This window comes from Eupeodes corollae, chromosome 3 (genome assembly GCF_945859685.1).
Source record: "Eupeodes corollae chromosome 3, idEupCoro1.1, whole genome shotgun sequence".
Classification (NCBI taxonomy): Eukaryota; Metazoa; Arthropoda; class Insecta; order Diptera; family Syrphidae; genus Eupeodes; species Eupeodes corollae.
The window spans coordinates 75,061,276-75,074,478 of record NC_079149.1 but is presented as its reverse complement, the minus strand read 5'-3'; the positions used below and the strand labels follow the sequence as shown (position 1 = coordinate 75,074,478).

At 34.4% G+C, this 13,203-nt stretch overlaps 1 pseudogene; it reads left to right on the top strand.

The window, feature by feature from the left end:
* Positions 1 to 10,649: 10,649 nt before the first annotated feature.
* Positions 10,650 to 12,176, top strand: LOC129950614 (tyrosine--tRNA ligase, mitochondrial-like; annotated as a pseudogene).
* The last annotated feature ends 1,027 nt before the right edge of the window (positions 12,177 to 13,203 follow it).

Genomic DNA, 13,203 nt, shown 5'->3' with positions numbered 1-13,203 from the left:
CATACCTATCTTCTCCCTTTCAGGTGAAATAGGTTTGACGGTTCCATTTTTAGCGAGTTCATCGGCTCTACAATTACCTGTGATGTCTCTGTGGCCCGGCGCCCAACAGAGGTGAATGTTAAATTGCTGCGCCATCTCCATAAGAGACGATCGACAATCTAGGGCCGTCAAAGATTTGGTCGAGACACCGTCAAGAGATTTGATAGCAGCTTGACTGTCAGAGAAGATGCGGATATCAGAAGTTGATATCACGTTTTCTCTTAGCCAGGAGAGAACCTATTTGATCGCCAAAATTTCCGCTTGAAAAACGCTACAATGATTAGGGAGGCGGAATGAGATGCTTAGATTAAGCTTTTCTGAGTACACACCACTACCAACTCCCTCATTTGTCTTAGATCCATCTGTATAAAAATGAATACTTTATCCAGGAGTTTTTTGTCTTCCCATTCATCTCTGGATGGGATGGATACCTGGAAGTTTTTTCCAAATAGGGGTTTAGGTATAGTGTAGTCTATGTACTTTGGTATAGAACCAAAGAGGTTCAAAATGATGGAGTGTCCCACATTGTTGTTGGTCCATTGAGATGAGGCATTGAGTCTTATCGCTGTACTCGCTGCCACTTGTTTACTGAAGATGTCGAGGGGTGTCAGATGGAGGAGAGTGTCTAACGCTGCTGAGGGTGTGGTTCTCAATGCCCCGCTTATGCAGAGACATGCAGTGCGCTGAACTCTGCTGAGTATGTCACAGTATGTGACTTTCTCCAGTGCAGTCCACCATACTGCAACCCCGTACATAAGTATTGGTCGGATGACCGATGTGTATAGCCAGTAGGTTATGCGAGGTTGAAAACCCCATTTGCTTCCTATAGCTTTCTTGCAAAGGAAAAGAGCTACTGTAGCTTTTTTAACTCTTTCCTGTATATTGGATTTCCAACTTAATTTTTTGTCCAATATCAGACCAAGATATTTGGCTTCATTGGTAAAAATTAGTGGTATACCTTTTATTGAAGGAGGTACAATTACTGGGATCTTGTATTTCCGTGTGAAAAGGACGAGGTCTGTTTTTTGAGGATTAATACTAAGTCCGCAGTTATCAGCCCATCTAGTGAGCATATTGAGTGCATTTTGGAGGAAGTCTCTCAGTGTAGTAGGATGTTCCCCTGAGACAGCGATAGCAACATCATCGACATACGCAACCACTCTGCAGCCATCCCTCTCAAGGGATATTAGTAGTTGGTTAACCACTATGTTCCACAGGAGAGGGGACAGAACACCACCTTGCGGAGTGCCTCTACTGACAGACCTTTTTGTGCAAAAATCTCCCAAACTGGAGTTGATGATCCTGCTTTTAAGCATTAGATTAATCAACTCACAGATTGAGTATTCGACGTTTAAGGTCGTCATAGCAGAAGTGATAGCGGATGTGTCAACGTTGTTGAAAGCGCCCTCAATATCAAAGAAGGCCACCATTGTGTATTCCTTTTTATCTAGGGAGTATTCGATAGTTCTTACCAGAGTGTGCAAGGCTGTTTCTACCTACTTACTTACTTGCTTGTTTCAGTATTCAAAGTTTCGATTTACATGGCTTATTTGTTTTATGATCCTGGTTTTTTTAATAGACAACCTATACTATCTAGAGTCCTGACTTAATGGATTCGTTCTCTTTCGGCCTACAAGCTAAACTGAGAGGAGTTTGTCCATAAGGCTAAGTATATGTTATACTGTGCATTTCTTATGTGACCAGCGATTATGAATGTAGTTGTTATGGAATATGCGTTTATCTTCCTTAATTGCGAGGAAAAAAGATTGAATTCCGGTTTGAGGTAGCTGTCATCGGAAGAAATTTTACAGACATGAGACGACGCAATGCGATGGATATAAATTTCAGGCAAAGATGGGCAAATTAAGTGATGTATCGAAAATGCGATATATTTTCGATAATATTTTATAAAATAAAGACAATAAGCGTTTTAAACCATGAAAAATTGGTGGCAGAACGTAATTTATTGCTTATAGAAAGCAATTTTTTCAATTAAAATGCGCTAGCATTTTTAAGACATGTAAGTAGATGCAACGATTTTTAAATCAAAACTATCGAAGAAAGTCCCCTCCCTATTTCAAACACATGTTTTTGTTTCCATTTGAAGTGTCAAAGAAAAAGAATAAATTGAAAAAAAAACTGTTGAAACATAAGTTTTATTTATTTATTTGACCTTATACAAGCAATAATTATAAAAAATGTATAGCGTTGGTTTATTTTTAGACGCTGAATCTAAATAAAAAAATAGGAGAACATTGCGCTTGTTTTTGTTATTTTGTCTAAAAACAAACCGTCCTTTATTAATAACACAAGAAAACGAAAATAAAGGTAATTTTTTATTACTTACATTTTAATTATCTATTTTTTAAAAAAAGAAAAACACTTTCCGACAGTGTGTTATTAAAAACCGTCCTTTATTAATAACACAAGAAAACGAAAATAAAGGTAATTTTTTTATTACTTACATTTTAATTAGCTATTTTTTAAAAAAAGAAAACACTTTCCGAAACGAGAACTTGTCGGAGGACTTCGGAAAATTGTGTTTGTATCTGTCAAAAATAAAATCAAACAAGTATCTCATCGCAAAGCATTGACGGAGAGAATTTCCGATCAGCTGATCGGACAACTACCTTAAAGCAAAATGTCTCCGATTCGGTAGAAATTGGAGAGAACTCCGTTCCGACGGTTACTTCGATAGGGCCGATTAACAATGGATGAAAATCTGCGCTTGTCGTCGAATGAAATGAACTGCAGAGTCAAGTCGACTTCGATTCATCTTCATTGAAGGAATTGTTGCAATACTGCTTCGTTTTGTTTGGTTGCTGAAAAAAAAACACATTATTTAGTGCTTTCAAAGTTTGTGGTTTTTGTGAAACTTACTTTGAAGTAGTCTTGCCATGAGCCTTCTGGTCAACGAACACTCAATGAAATTGATTCGATTATAATTATACCTGTTGCGAGGCAAGAGGAGGTGGGTGAAGTTGAAGGATAGGATAAGGATGAGGTAGGAAAAAGAGATAGGAAGATTTGGTTAGGTGGGGTTGTTGAGCTCCGGACGGACTATTGCCATATCAGGGCACTGCGGATGATGTGCAGTGGGGCCATTACCCACCCTACTTTAGGTTTCCGCGGCCAGTTTTGGATACCCCCAATATTGTTGGTCGATTATCGGTTTCAGGTCATCTTAGTTTCACTTTCACTCCACTACCCCTGGCACCCCTGAAAAGAAAATTAAGCTTTCATTGTTTCGCTTGGCGAAACACAAAAAAACTGTTGTTTTTTTTTTTTTTTTTCGTTACCGGCGTTTGGTCGGAAGTTTTTTTGTATTTAAATGACAGAGTAGGCATAGTTTAGATTTGTAAAAAAATGTATAACAACAGAAAGGTGTAAACAAAATATTTTAGCAAAAAAATTAACACCATAAAACAAGAAAAAGAACAAAAAGAAAATGGTAACAAAAAAAAGCCAGGTTGGTAGTCTATGTTTCTACGTTGCGTAGAAGCACCCTTTTCGGTATTTTTTTAATTAATCTTAAAGCCTAGTACATACTTCCTCGTGAAGTGAACGTTCGCCAGTGGAGAAAGTGAACTTTTGACATTGCTCACTGGTACACACTTGTGAGTACACGTTGTGAACATGAACAAACCAAATGTCAAAGCTTCACCAACAGTTCCCGTACATTTTGCACGTGAATTGCCCGTGAACGAAAACTCTCCACTTTGTTCTCCACTCAGCTTCACGAGCAAGTTCATGGGTGAACCAAAAACTGAAATTTGTATGGGTTCACGAGATGGTTCACAAGTATGTACTAGGCTTAAACGCAATCGACGGAGCCCTAGATCCCTACCCCTAAAGAGCTCTGTGGATGTATCTATTAGGGCACTATACAAACAAATCACAGGACCGAACACAAGTCTTACACCAATCTTTTTTTCGCACCTCACAATCAAATATAAAAAAAAAGAAAACGAGAGTTAAACTGGCATAAAAAAAAGAAACAATAAATAACTTTCTAGACTTAAAAAATTTTAAGACACTCACCACCTTCTTCGATTCTGCCCAGCACTCGACCTTCACTTTAATTTTTGTATTTACTTTTAGCAGCCACCCTTTTTTTTCTATAAATAATTCATTTAAAATGTTTTCCTTTTTATTTCAAAGACTTAACATTGAAAAAAAAAATTTACCCAAAATCCTATTTTCTTAAGGTTTTCTTATTACTATTGTGGTGTACTGTAACTACAGAAAAAGACCTTTATGGTTCAATGGATAATAAAAGAGTGTTTTATTTCATATTCTTACAAACTAGAGATTAGGTATACATAATTCTTAATGATCATTAATAAAAGCTTTATAGATTTATGGTGTTGCCAGACTGACAATATTAATTTATAATACTTAACATGCTCTCCATGAGCTTTTTATTACCAAATCATTCAATTCAAAATTCAAATTATTATATTTAAAAAAAAAAGTAAAAGAAAATTACTTCAAATTTAAATTACTTACATTCTATAAAAAGATATTACGTTAGAGTACATTTATTTATGTGTTTTCTTTTCACAAATCGCTCTACCTTTATCGCGTCTTCCTCTTAATTGTCTGTTTTGAATAGAACCTACATTTTCAATTTGATTTGAGGAACTGCCATGAGGTGTACTCTCCTTAGGTGGAATGGTATTTGTAATAGTATGTGTTTCAGGTGCAACGTTATCAATAACCTCAGCATCAATTATCTGAGAATCGCTTCTGTTTTCACCCCGAATTTGATCTAAATGTCTTTTGATTAGTCAATTATTATTTGAGATGATACAACAATAAGTACGAGGCCCAATTTTATTTTCAATGGTTGCTGCTGACCAACTTGGTTTATTGGGATTTCTGTAATCACGAATGTAAACCTTTTGACCTTTGTTAAAACTTATTTGACGATTACCTTTAAAATTCTGTTGGCTTTTGATTTGACTCTTGATAATATTATCTTTAATTAATGGTGGTTTCAATAAACTAAATCGAGTTTTCAAAGTTCGGCCAAAAAATAATTTTGCTGGTGATTCTTCAGTTGTGCAATGCTTTGTATTACGGTAATCACATAAAAATCGATTTAATATAGTGTCTATATCAGGTTGTTTTTCAGATTTAATGTTAGCATAAAATGATTTTTTTAGTATTTTAACGAAACTTTCAGCTTGGCCATTAGTAGCTGGATGGCCTGGAGCTGTTAATATATGTTTTACATTGTTCATTTTTAAAAAGTATTTAAATTCTTCGGAGGTGAACTGTCGACCATTATCACTAACTAAAGTGTCAATAATACCATAGCGACAAAATAGCTCCCTCAATTTTTTTATAACAAATCTTGTGGTTAATTCGGTGGTCTTAAAAACTTCGACCCATTTAGTGAAGGAATCAATCACTATGAGAAAATGAAAACCATTTATTGGACCAGCAAAGTCAATATGGATTCTACTCCAAACTGAAGACGTCGGTTGCCAGGAAATCAATGGACTTTTTTCTGGGTTTGCTTGTAACTCTTGACATGGGTTGCAGTTTTTAATTAAGTTTTCGATGTCACCATCTATATTTGGCCACCAAACATATGATCGAGCAAGTGCCTTAGTTTTAACGATGCCAAGATGTGACATGTGTAATTCGCTCAAAACTAAATTACGCAATTTTTGAGGAATTATAGAGCGAAATTCCCACAAAATATAATTTTGCTCAACCGTCAATTCCAACGATTAGTTTTAAATGATTTGAATTCTGATTCATCTAAATTTTTGACTAAACCGTTTTGAATTGCATGATTTACTTTTGACAAAACAGGGGCTCGCCTTGTTTCAATAGCAATGTCTTTAAAATTAAGACTTAAATTGTTTTCTTTTTCAACAAAGTTGATATAATTTTCTTCAATGGCAGAATCTTCCAAAGAAACAACATGAGGAATACGTGATAAATTATCAGCTTCATTCAAACTTCCCTTAACGTACTGAATCGTGTAATTGAAGCCTGACAAAAAGAATGCCCACCTTTGAACTCTTGCGGCTGCCATGATTGGAAGGCTTTTGTTTTCACCAAAAATTGATATGAGAGGCTTATGGTCAGTTTGTAGAATAAAATGATTGCCTAGTAGATACTGTCTTAGTTTGGTTACACTGAAAATTATAGCTAGAGCTTCCTTTTCAAGCGTACTGTAATTTCTTTCGCTTTTCGAAAGGGACCGTGATATAAAAGCAATAGGTTTAAAGGTGTTATCTGAATATTTATGCGAAAGTACACCAGCAACTGCACTGTTGGAAGCATCTGTGGTTAAAACTATTGGTAATTTCGCATTAAAATGTACCAAAACTTTATCTGAAGTGACTTCCTTTTTAATTGAGTCATAAGTGTTTTGGCAATCTTTTGACCAATTAAATGAAACTCCTTTCTGTAATAAATGGTATAAGGGAATCATTTTATCAGCAAATTTATCAATAAATTTCGAATAATGGTTTATTATGCCGATGAATGCTCTTAATTCAGAAACGTTAGTTGGAATAGGGGCTTTTAAAATATTCGAAATTCGTTCATCTGTTTTAGATAACCCAAATTCGTCAATGGAAAATCCCAGGTACTTTATTTTTGTTTGAAAGAAACAACATTTATTTTTGTTCAACTTTAGACCGGCTATTTGAAGCTTATTTAAAACAAGTTTCAGTGTTTGAACATGTTCTTGAAAGGTTTTACCAGTGACAGTAATGTCATCTTGATAAACAACAACATAAGGAATATTGCGTAAAAGATTTTCAATCGTTTTTTGAAATATTGCTGCGGCTGGCTTAACGCCAAAAGGTAAACGTTTCATTTTTAGAGTTCCAATATGTGTACTCCACGTACAAAAAAGTTGTGATTCATCATCTAAAATAAGTTGATTGTAGGCGTTTGATAAATCAAGCTTTGTGAAAAGCTTGCCGCCTTTTCATCTATTCGAGGCAATGGATACTTTATATCCACCAAATATTTATTCAAGGTCACCTTGTAGTCACCGCATATACGTAAATCACCGTTTGGTTTGAGTATAGGGACTAATGGTGTACCCCAATCAGAACTATCTACAGGTTCTAGAACATCTTTCTTAATTAAGTCCCTTAATTGGTTCTCAATTCTATTTTTCCAGGCAAATGGAATGGAACGCGGTTTAAAAAAAATTGGTTTTGCGTCATTACTTATTGGTAATGAGATTTTCGGACCGTTGTACGAACCCAACTGTTCATCGAAAACACCACTAAATTCACTTTTTAACTGTTCAATAACAACCGAATACTTTTGATCATCATTAATTAAATTAATTTGTGTTAGTTCAAAATTAAATTTTCTTAAAAATGAACGCCCTAACAAAGGTGGATTAGATGTATCAGACACCACAACTGTTATATTTTTGTTAATATCTCTGTACTTAATTGTAGCATCAAACTCACCAAGTATTTTAATTCGATCACCATTATAATTAACATATGGTATGCTACATTGTCTAAGCTTATTCTTATTATGCAAATTTCGGTATATTGAAGCTGAAATCAATGTACACCGAGCACCCGTATCGCAAACCATGTTCATGGATGTTCCATTCAATTCCACCAAAAGCGAGTACACATCAGACGAATTACCTGTGGAGAGACTAAAAACAGAATATTCAAGTTCATTTTTTACATTAATGTCATCACTAACTACAATATCATCTGAATCAGAAAAATAATTTACACTTTTATTTAATTTAGAACGACAAATAGATGCCAAATGTATAATCTTTGAACAATAGTTACACGTGCTGCTCTTGAATTTACATGCACTGGAAATATGATTTCGCCATCCACAATGCTTGCATGATTTTTGTCCGCTATGATTACCGCTGTTAATGTTGTTGCTTTTGTTACTGTTGTTACCGCTACTGCTGCCTTTGTTAAATTTATTGTTGTACTTGTTGAGCTTTTTAATAATGTTCACGCTGCAATCTGTTGCTGCTTCTTCTTTTGTTGAAAATTTAGTTTCTGCAATTAATGCTTTTTTTAGGGCCTTATCAACTGTGAGTGTTTCATCCTCCTCACAAATTTTATCAAAAATTTGATTTGGTAGACCCATAATAAATTTATCAAGAATAAATGCGTCTAGGTGATTTCCAAATTTGCAATTGATGGCTAATTTTTTAACTTTAGCAAACCATTGAGACACAGATTCGCCTCCATTTTTGGCATTATGGAAATTACGACGTTCTCGATATATGATAGTTGGAGGTGTGTAGTGAGTCTCCAAAATATCGCACAATTCTTTAAATGATTTTGAAACTGGTGAATTTGGTGAACACAAGCTGTGAAGTAAATTGTATGGAACAGAACCAATAGATTTTAACAAAATAGCCTTTTTTGTATTTTCGGCGTCACAATTTATTTCACAAAAGTGCAGATCCAGTTTTTCTTTCCACACAAACCACGTTTCAATTGATGGAGAAAATTCTGGCAAATTTGCTGTTTGATATACGGTTGTCGTCGTCATTATATTTGTTTTACTATCAATTTCAGTATCTTTATCAGGACCGATCATTAAAATTTTTCAACCGAAAAAAGAAACTAATATAAATTTAAATTTGTATTAATAAATCAAAACTTGATTTTTAATTTTTTTTTATCTCGTCGCCATTTATGTGGTGTACTGTAACTACAGAAAAAGACTTTTATGGTTCAATGGATAATAAAAGAGTGTTTTATTTCATATTCTTACAAACTAGAGATTAGGTATACATAATTCTTAATGATCATTAATAAAAGCTTTATAGATTTATGGTGTTGCCAGACTGACAATATTAATTTATAATACTCAACAACTATTATTTTTTTTCAACTTGAATTCAAATTCTTTATACACCTCCACCCTACTATGTGGTAACCGGCCAAATGAAGGTGAGCAGAAATTACCATCAAACCAATACAGGCAAAAAAAGGTATTCAGATGATGTATTGTACCTCTAAAGCGGCATATACACACATCAAAATCTCATCAAACATGTGAGAGTGTGTTTGTGAAATGGAAACACGTATAAAGCGTGTGTATGCTTGACGCGAAATCAAAATGTTTTGATTTTTCTTCAATCAGGGGTCTATGCTTGACAAGTGGTTGAAGAGTGTGTATTCGTGATTGATCAAGCATCATTCTTATTCTTGTTTTTGCGTTGCAAGTGTGAAGACATTCGGAAGGTTTTTTTTTCTCCCCAAAATACTGAAGTTTCTCGGAATTTTGTATCATTTAAATAGTTATATTTCTAATTTTGATTTAAAATACAGAGAAAATAATACAAATAAAAAAATATTTACATTGAAAAAATAAAGTTTTATTTACTTTGATATTCTCGTTTAGGACTTCAATAATAGCTTCGAACGTTTCCATGACAATTCGACCAATAGACTGTTCAGAAATAGCACTGATGAATTTTAAGTCTGCAAATTTATTGCCTGTAGCCAGAAACCGAAGAGTTATTGACAGACGTTGACTAACAGGTATAGCTTCTCGCATTTCGGTATCTTTTCTGATAATTTTGGGTGTTATCATTTCCAGAAGTTGGTTCTATGTGTCCTCATTCATGCGAACGAAATTTTTAAAGTCACTTGGCGAACTTAATTTTAGTTCATTTAAAAGATTTTTATGTGTAAACTGATTTCGTTTTTTCAGCCACTCTTTTATCCAGATCCGTTTTTTCCGCAAATTTGTCCTCTTCATTTTTAACGCCAGCGCTAGTCCCAGAGCTATGCAACGTCCGTGTCACTCATATTTTTCTAACAAAAAATTCGCATATCCATTCACATCCAAAATCTAAGAAGAAATGATGCTTGATGTGTGTATGTTCAAGGCGAAAAAGATTTTACAAACACACTCGCACATGCTTGATGAGATTTTGATGCGTGTATATGCCGCTTAACAGGAACACATGTAACACATGTAACCATAGAGGAAATATATTATCTAGAGTCCCGACTTAATGGGTTTGCTCTCTTTCGGCCTACAAACTAAATTGGGAGGATTTTGTCCATAGGTATAAGCATGTGTTAGTTGTCCCGTGCATTTCTTATGGGACCAAGCCAATTTGAATGTAGTTGTTATGGAATTTGTGCCCATATTGCTTAACCGCGGGGGAAAAAACTATGAGGTGAACTCAGCCGTTCAAAAAAGAGATTCGTTGAATTCAAAAATTGAAAAATTAATGCGAAAAGAAATAAAAATTAATTTTGCAACTTCTTTTTAGTGAAAACTGTGCTAAAAATAATATTCAACGGCTTTTGGCAAACAAATTCTATAATTTTTATGAAAAGTTTAGCTAAAAACAGAATAAATCATGCCGAAAGTATAGGCGCACCCTAGAACTGCAATGCGAACGTGACCCAATTTGAGTTGTACCCAGTTTTGGCAGATCAACAGCCAGGTAAGTATTTTGACATTGAAGATTAAAAAGAATACAAAATACAATTTCTGCAATTTAAACTTTAAATAAATCAACACAAAAGTGAAAAATTATAAAAACAAAGTTGTTAATAGTACTCCTGATTAACTGTTTTATCTATATTATATAAATAATTTCATACAAAATGATCCAGAGTCTACTATTTCATCGATATAAAAAGTGCCCTCATCATATCCGAAGAAGTATTTCCCTACGTAACTTGGCTCTAGATTCTTTCAGGATCTCTTTCCAGGCACCGCTGTGTAAGTAGTATATTGTTTTGTATGTTTATAAAAACTATAAGAAATCGTAATGAATTATATTCTGTTCTTCTTAAAACGGTAGTCCGGAAATGGCAAAACTTTTCACAAGTAAACAACAAACAATCTACGCCGGCTTTGATCCAGCTGCCGATAGTCTACACGTTGACAATCTCCTGGTAATAATTGGACTTCTACATGGCATCGAGAAAGACACAATCCAATTGCGTTAGTTGGAAAAACTACGGGTCTTATCGGTGATCCTAGTGGCAAAACAAAAACAGAACGAAATAAACTAGGGTTGTCGGTCATTAAGACAAATTAATTGTTATAGAAAAACACCTTAATAGAATATTCAAGAATCATCAGGATGGACTTTGGGGCAAAAGTGAAAACAAAAATGACCTATCTCCTATTAGGTAACTATAATAGAAACCTAATGTTCTTTAAAAACTCAATCGTTTTGATAATCTTTCTTTTAGAGTCGTCAACAATGCATCTTGGTACGAAAATCTGCATTTAGTAGACTTTGTTGCCAATATGGGAAGACACTTTCGAATGGGATCAATGCTCTCAATATTGTCAGTCCAGTAGCGACTTGATAGTGCAGCTGGAATGAGCTTTACCGAATTCGCATATCAAATTTTCCAAGCTTATGACTGGTTGCATTTCCTTCAGAAATACAATTGTCGCTTTCAAATGGGAGGCAGTGAACAAATGGGTAACTTAATGACTGGCCACAAACTATCAGCAGAGTATAAAAGAAGAAATCAGTATTTGGATTGACACCTCCTCTTGTGACCAACGAAGGAGAAGACAAGTTCGGAAAATCTGCTAGCAATGGTATTTGGCTGGACGAAGAAAAAATGTCGCCATTTGTTCTTTATCAGTTCTTTTTGAAAATGCCAGATTCTGAAGTCGAGAAGCTTCTCAAGTTGTTCACTTTTATCCCACTAGAAGAAATTGCATTTCTCCTTTAAGAAAACAAAAAATAACAGAGAAGAGAAAAGCACAAAGAAGATGTGATGCTTCTAGTCCATGGAGGTGATTTTTAATAAACAAATAAATCACTTCTTTTAGCTATTTAAGTTTTTCTCATTGCAAAAGTATGTCTAAAACAAGACGAAAAAGTCACAGAGGCGCTCTATAAGAAAAATGTTGAACAACTAGGTGAACTGAATTACAACGAAATCCGATCCAGAGCCTGGACTATCCATTCTTGATCTGGCACTAAAAGCTAAATGTTTTACAACAGAGAGTAAGTGAAAAGTGTTATGTTTTTGCTTGAGGTAATTTATTTTAAAATTAAAAATCTTTCAGCTGATACTATGAGAATCATCACAGCTGGAGAGTTCTATATCAAGCAAAAGCGAACTCAAAACTTCGCACTAAAGCCTAGTACATACTTGTGAACCATCTCGTGAACCCATACAAATTTCAGTTTTTGGTTCACCCGTGAACATGCTCGTGAAGCTGAGTGGAGAACAAAGTGGAGAGTTTTCGTTCACGGGCAATTCACGTGCAAAATGTGTACTCACAAGTGTGTACCAGTGAGCAATGTCAAAAGTTCACTTTCTCCACTGGCGAACGTTCACTTCACGAGGAAGTATGTACTAGGCTTAACATCACACTAACTCATCAGCACTAACATCATACACCATTTCTATCTAATAGTTCAAAATGTTAAATGTCACCTTTTTGTTGTCAAGGATGAGCATATGAATAAAAACAATTTGTTTAGCTTATATCCATATTAAATTTTACGTTAATTAATATTAATAATATTGTATTCTTTTTTGTGATAAAAAAAAATGTAATCATTAAATATGTACACTTCCTGGTTTGTTAACCATGTTTATATATTTTTTTAAATACAATGAAATTAATACAAATATGTTTTTAAATTCCATTCGGCACTCAACGTTATAATTAGTGACATAATATACATACATTTAAGGCTTTTCTAGGCTCACTAAATTCAAGCTTTTTTTTCAAAAAAAAAAAAAAAATTGATGATTTCAAAATCTACAATATCTTTTTCAATATTTAGGACTTCAATAATAGCTTCGCACGTTTCCATGACAATTCGATCAATAGACTGTTCAGAAATAGCACTGATGAATTTTAAGTCTGCAAATTTATTGCCTGTAGCCAGAAACCGAAGAGTTATTGACAGACGTTGACTAACAGGTATAGCTTCTCGCATTTCGGTATCTTTTCTGATAATTTTGGGTGTTATCATTTCCAGAAGTTGGTTCTATGTGTCCTCATTCATGCGAACGAAATTTTTAAAGTCACTTGGCGAACTTAATTTCAGTTCATTTAAAAGATTTTTATGTGTAAACTGATTTCGTTTTTTCAGCCACTCTTTTATCCGGATCCGTTTTTTCCGCAAATTTGTCCTCTTCATTTTTAACGCCAGCGCTAGTCCCAGAGCTA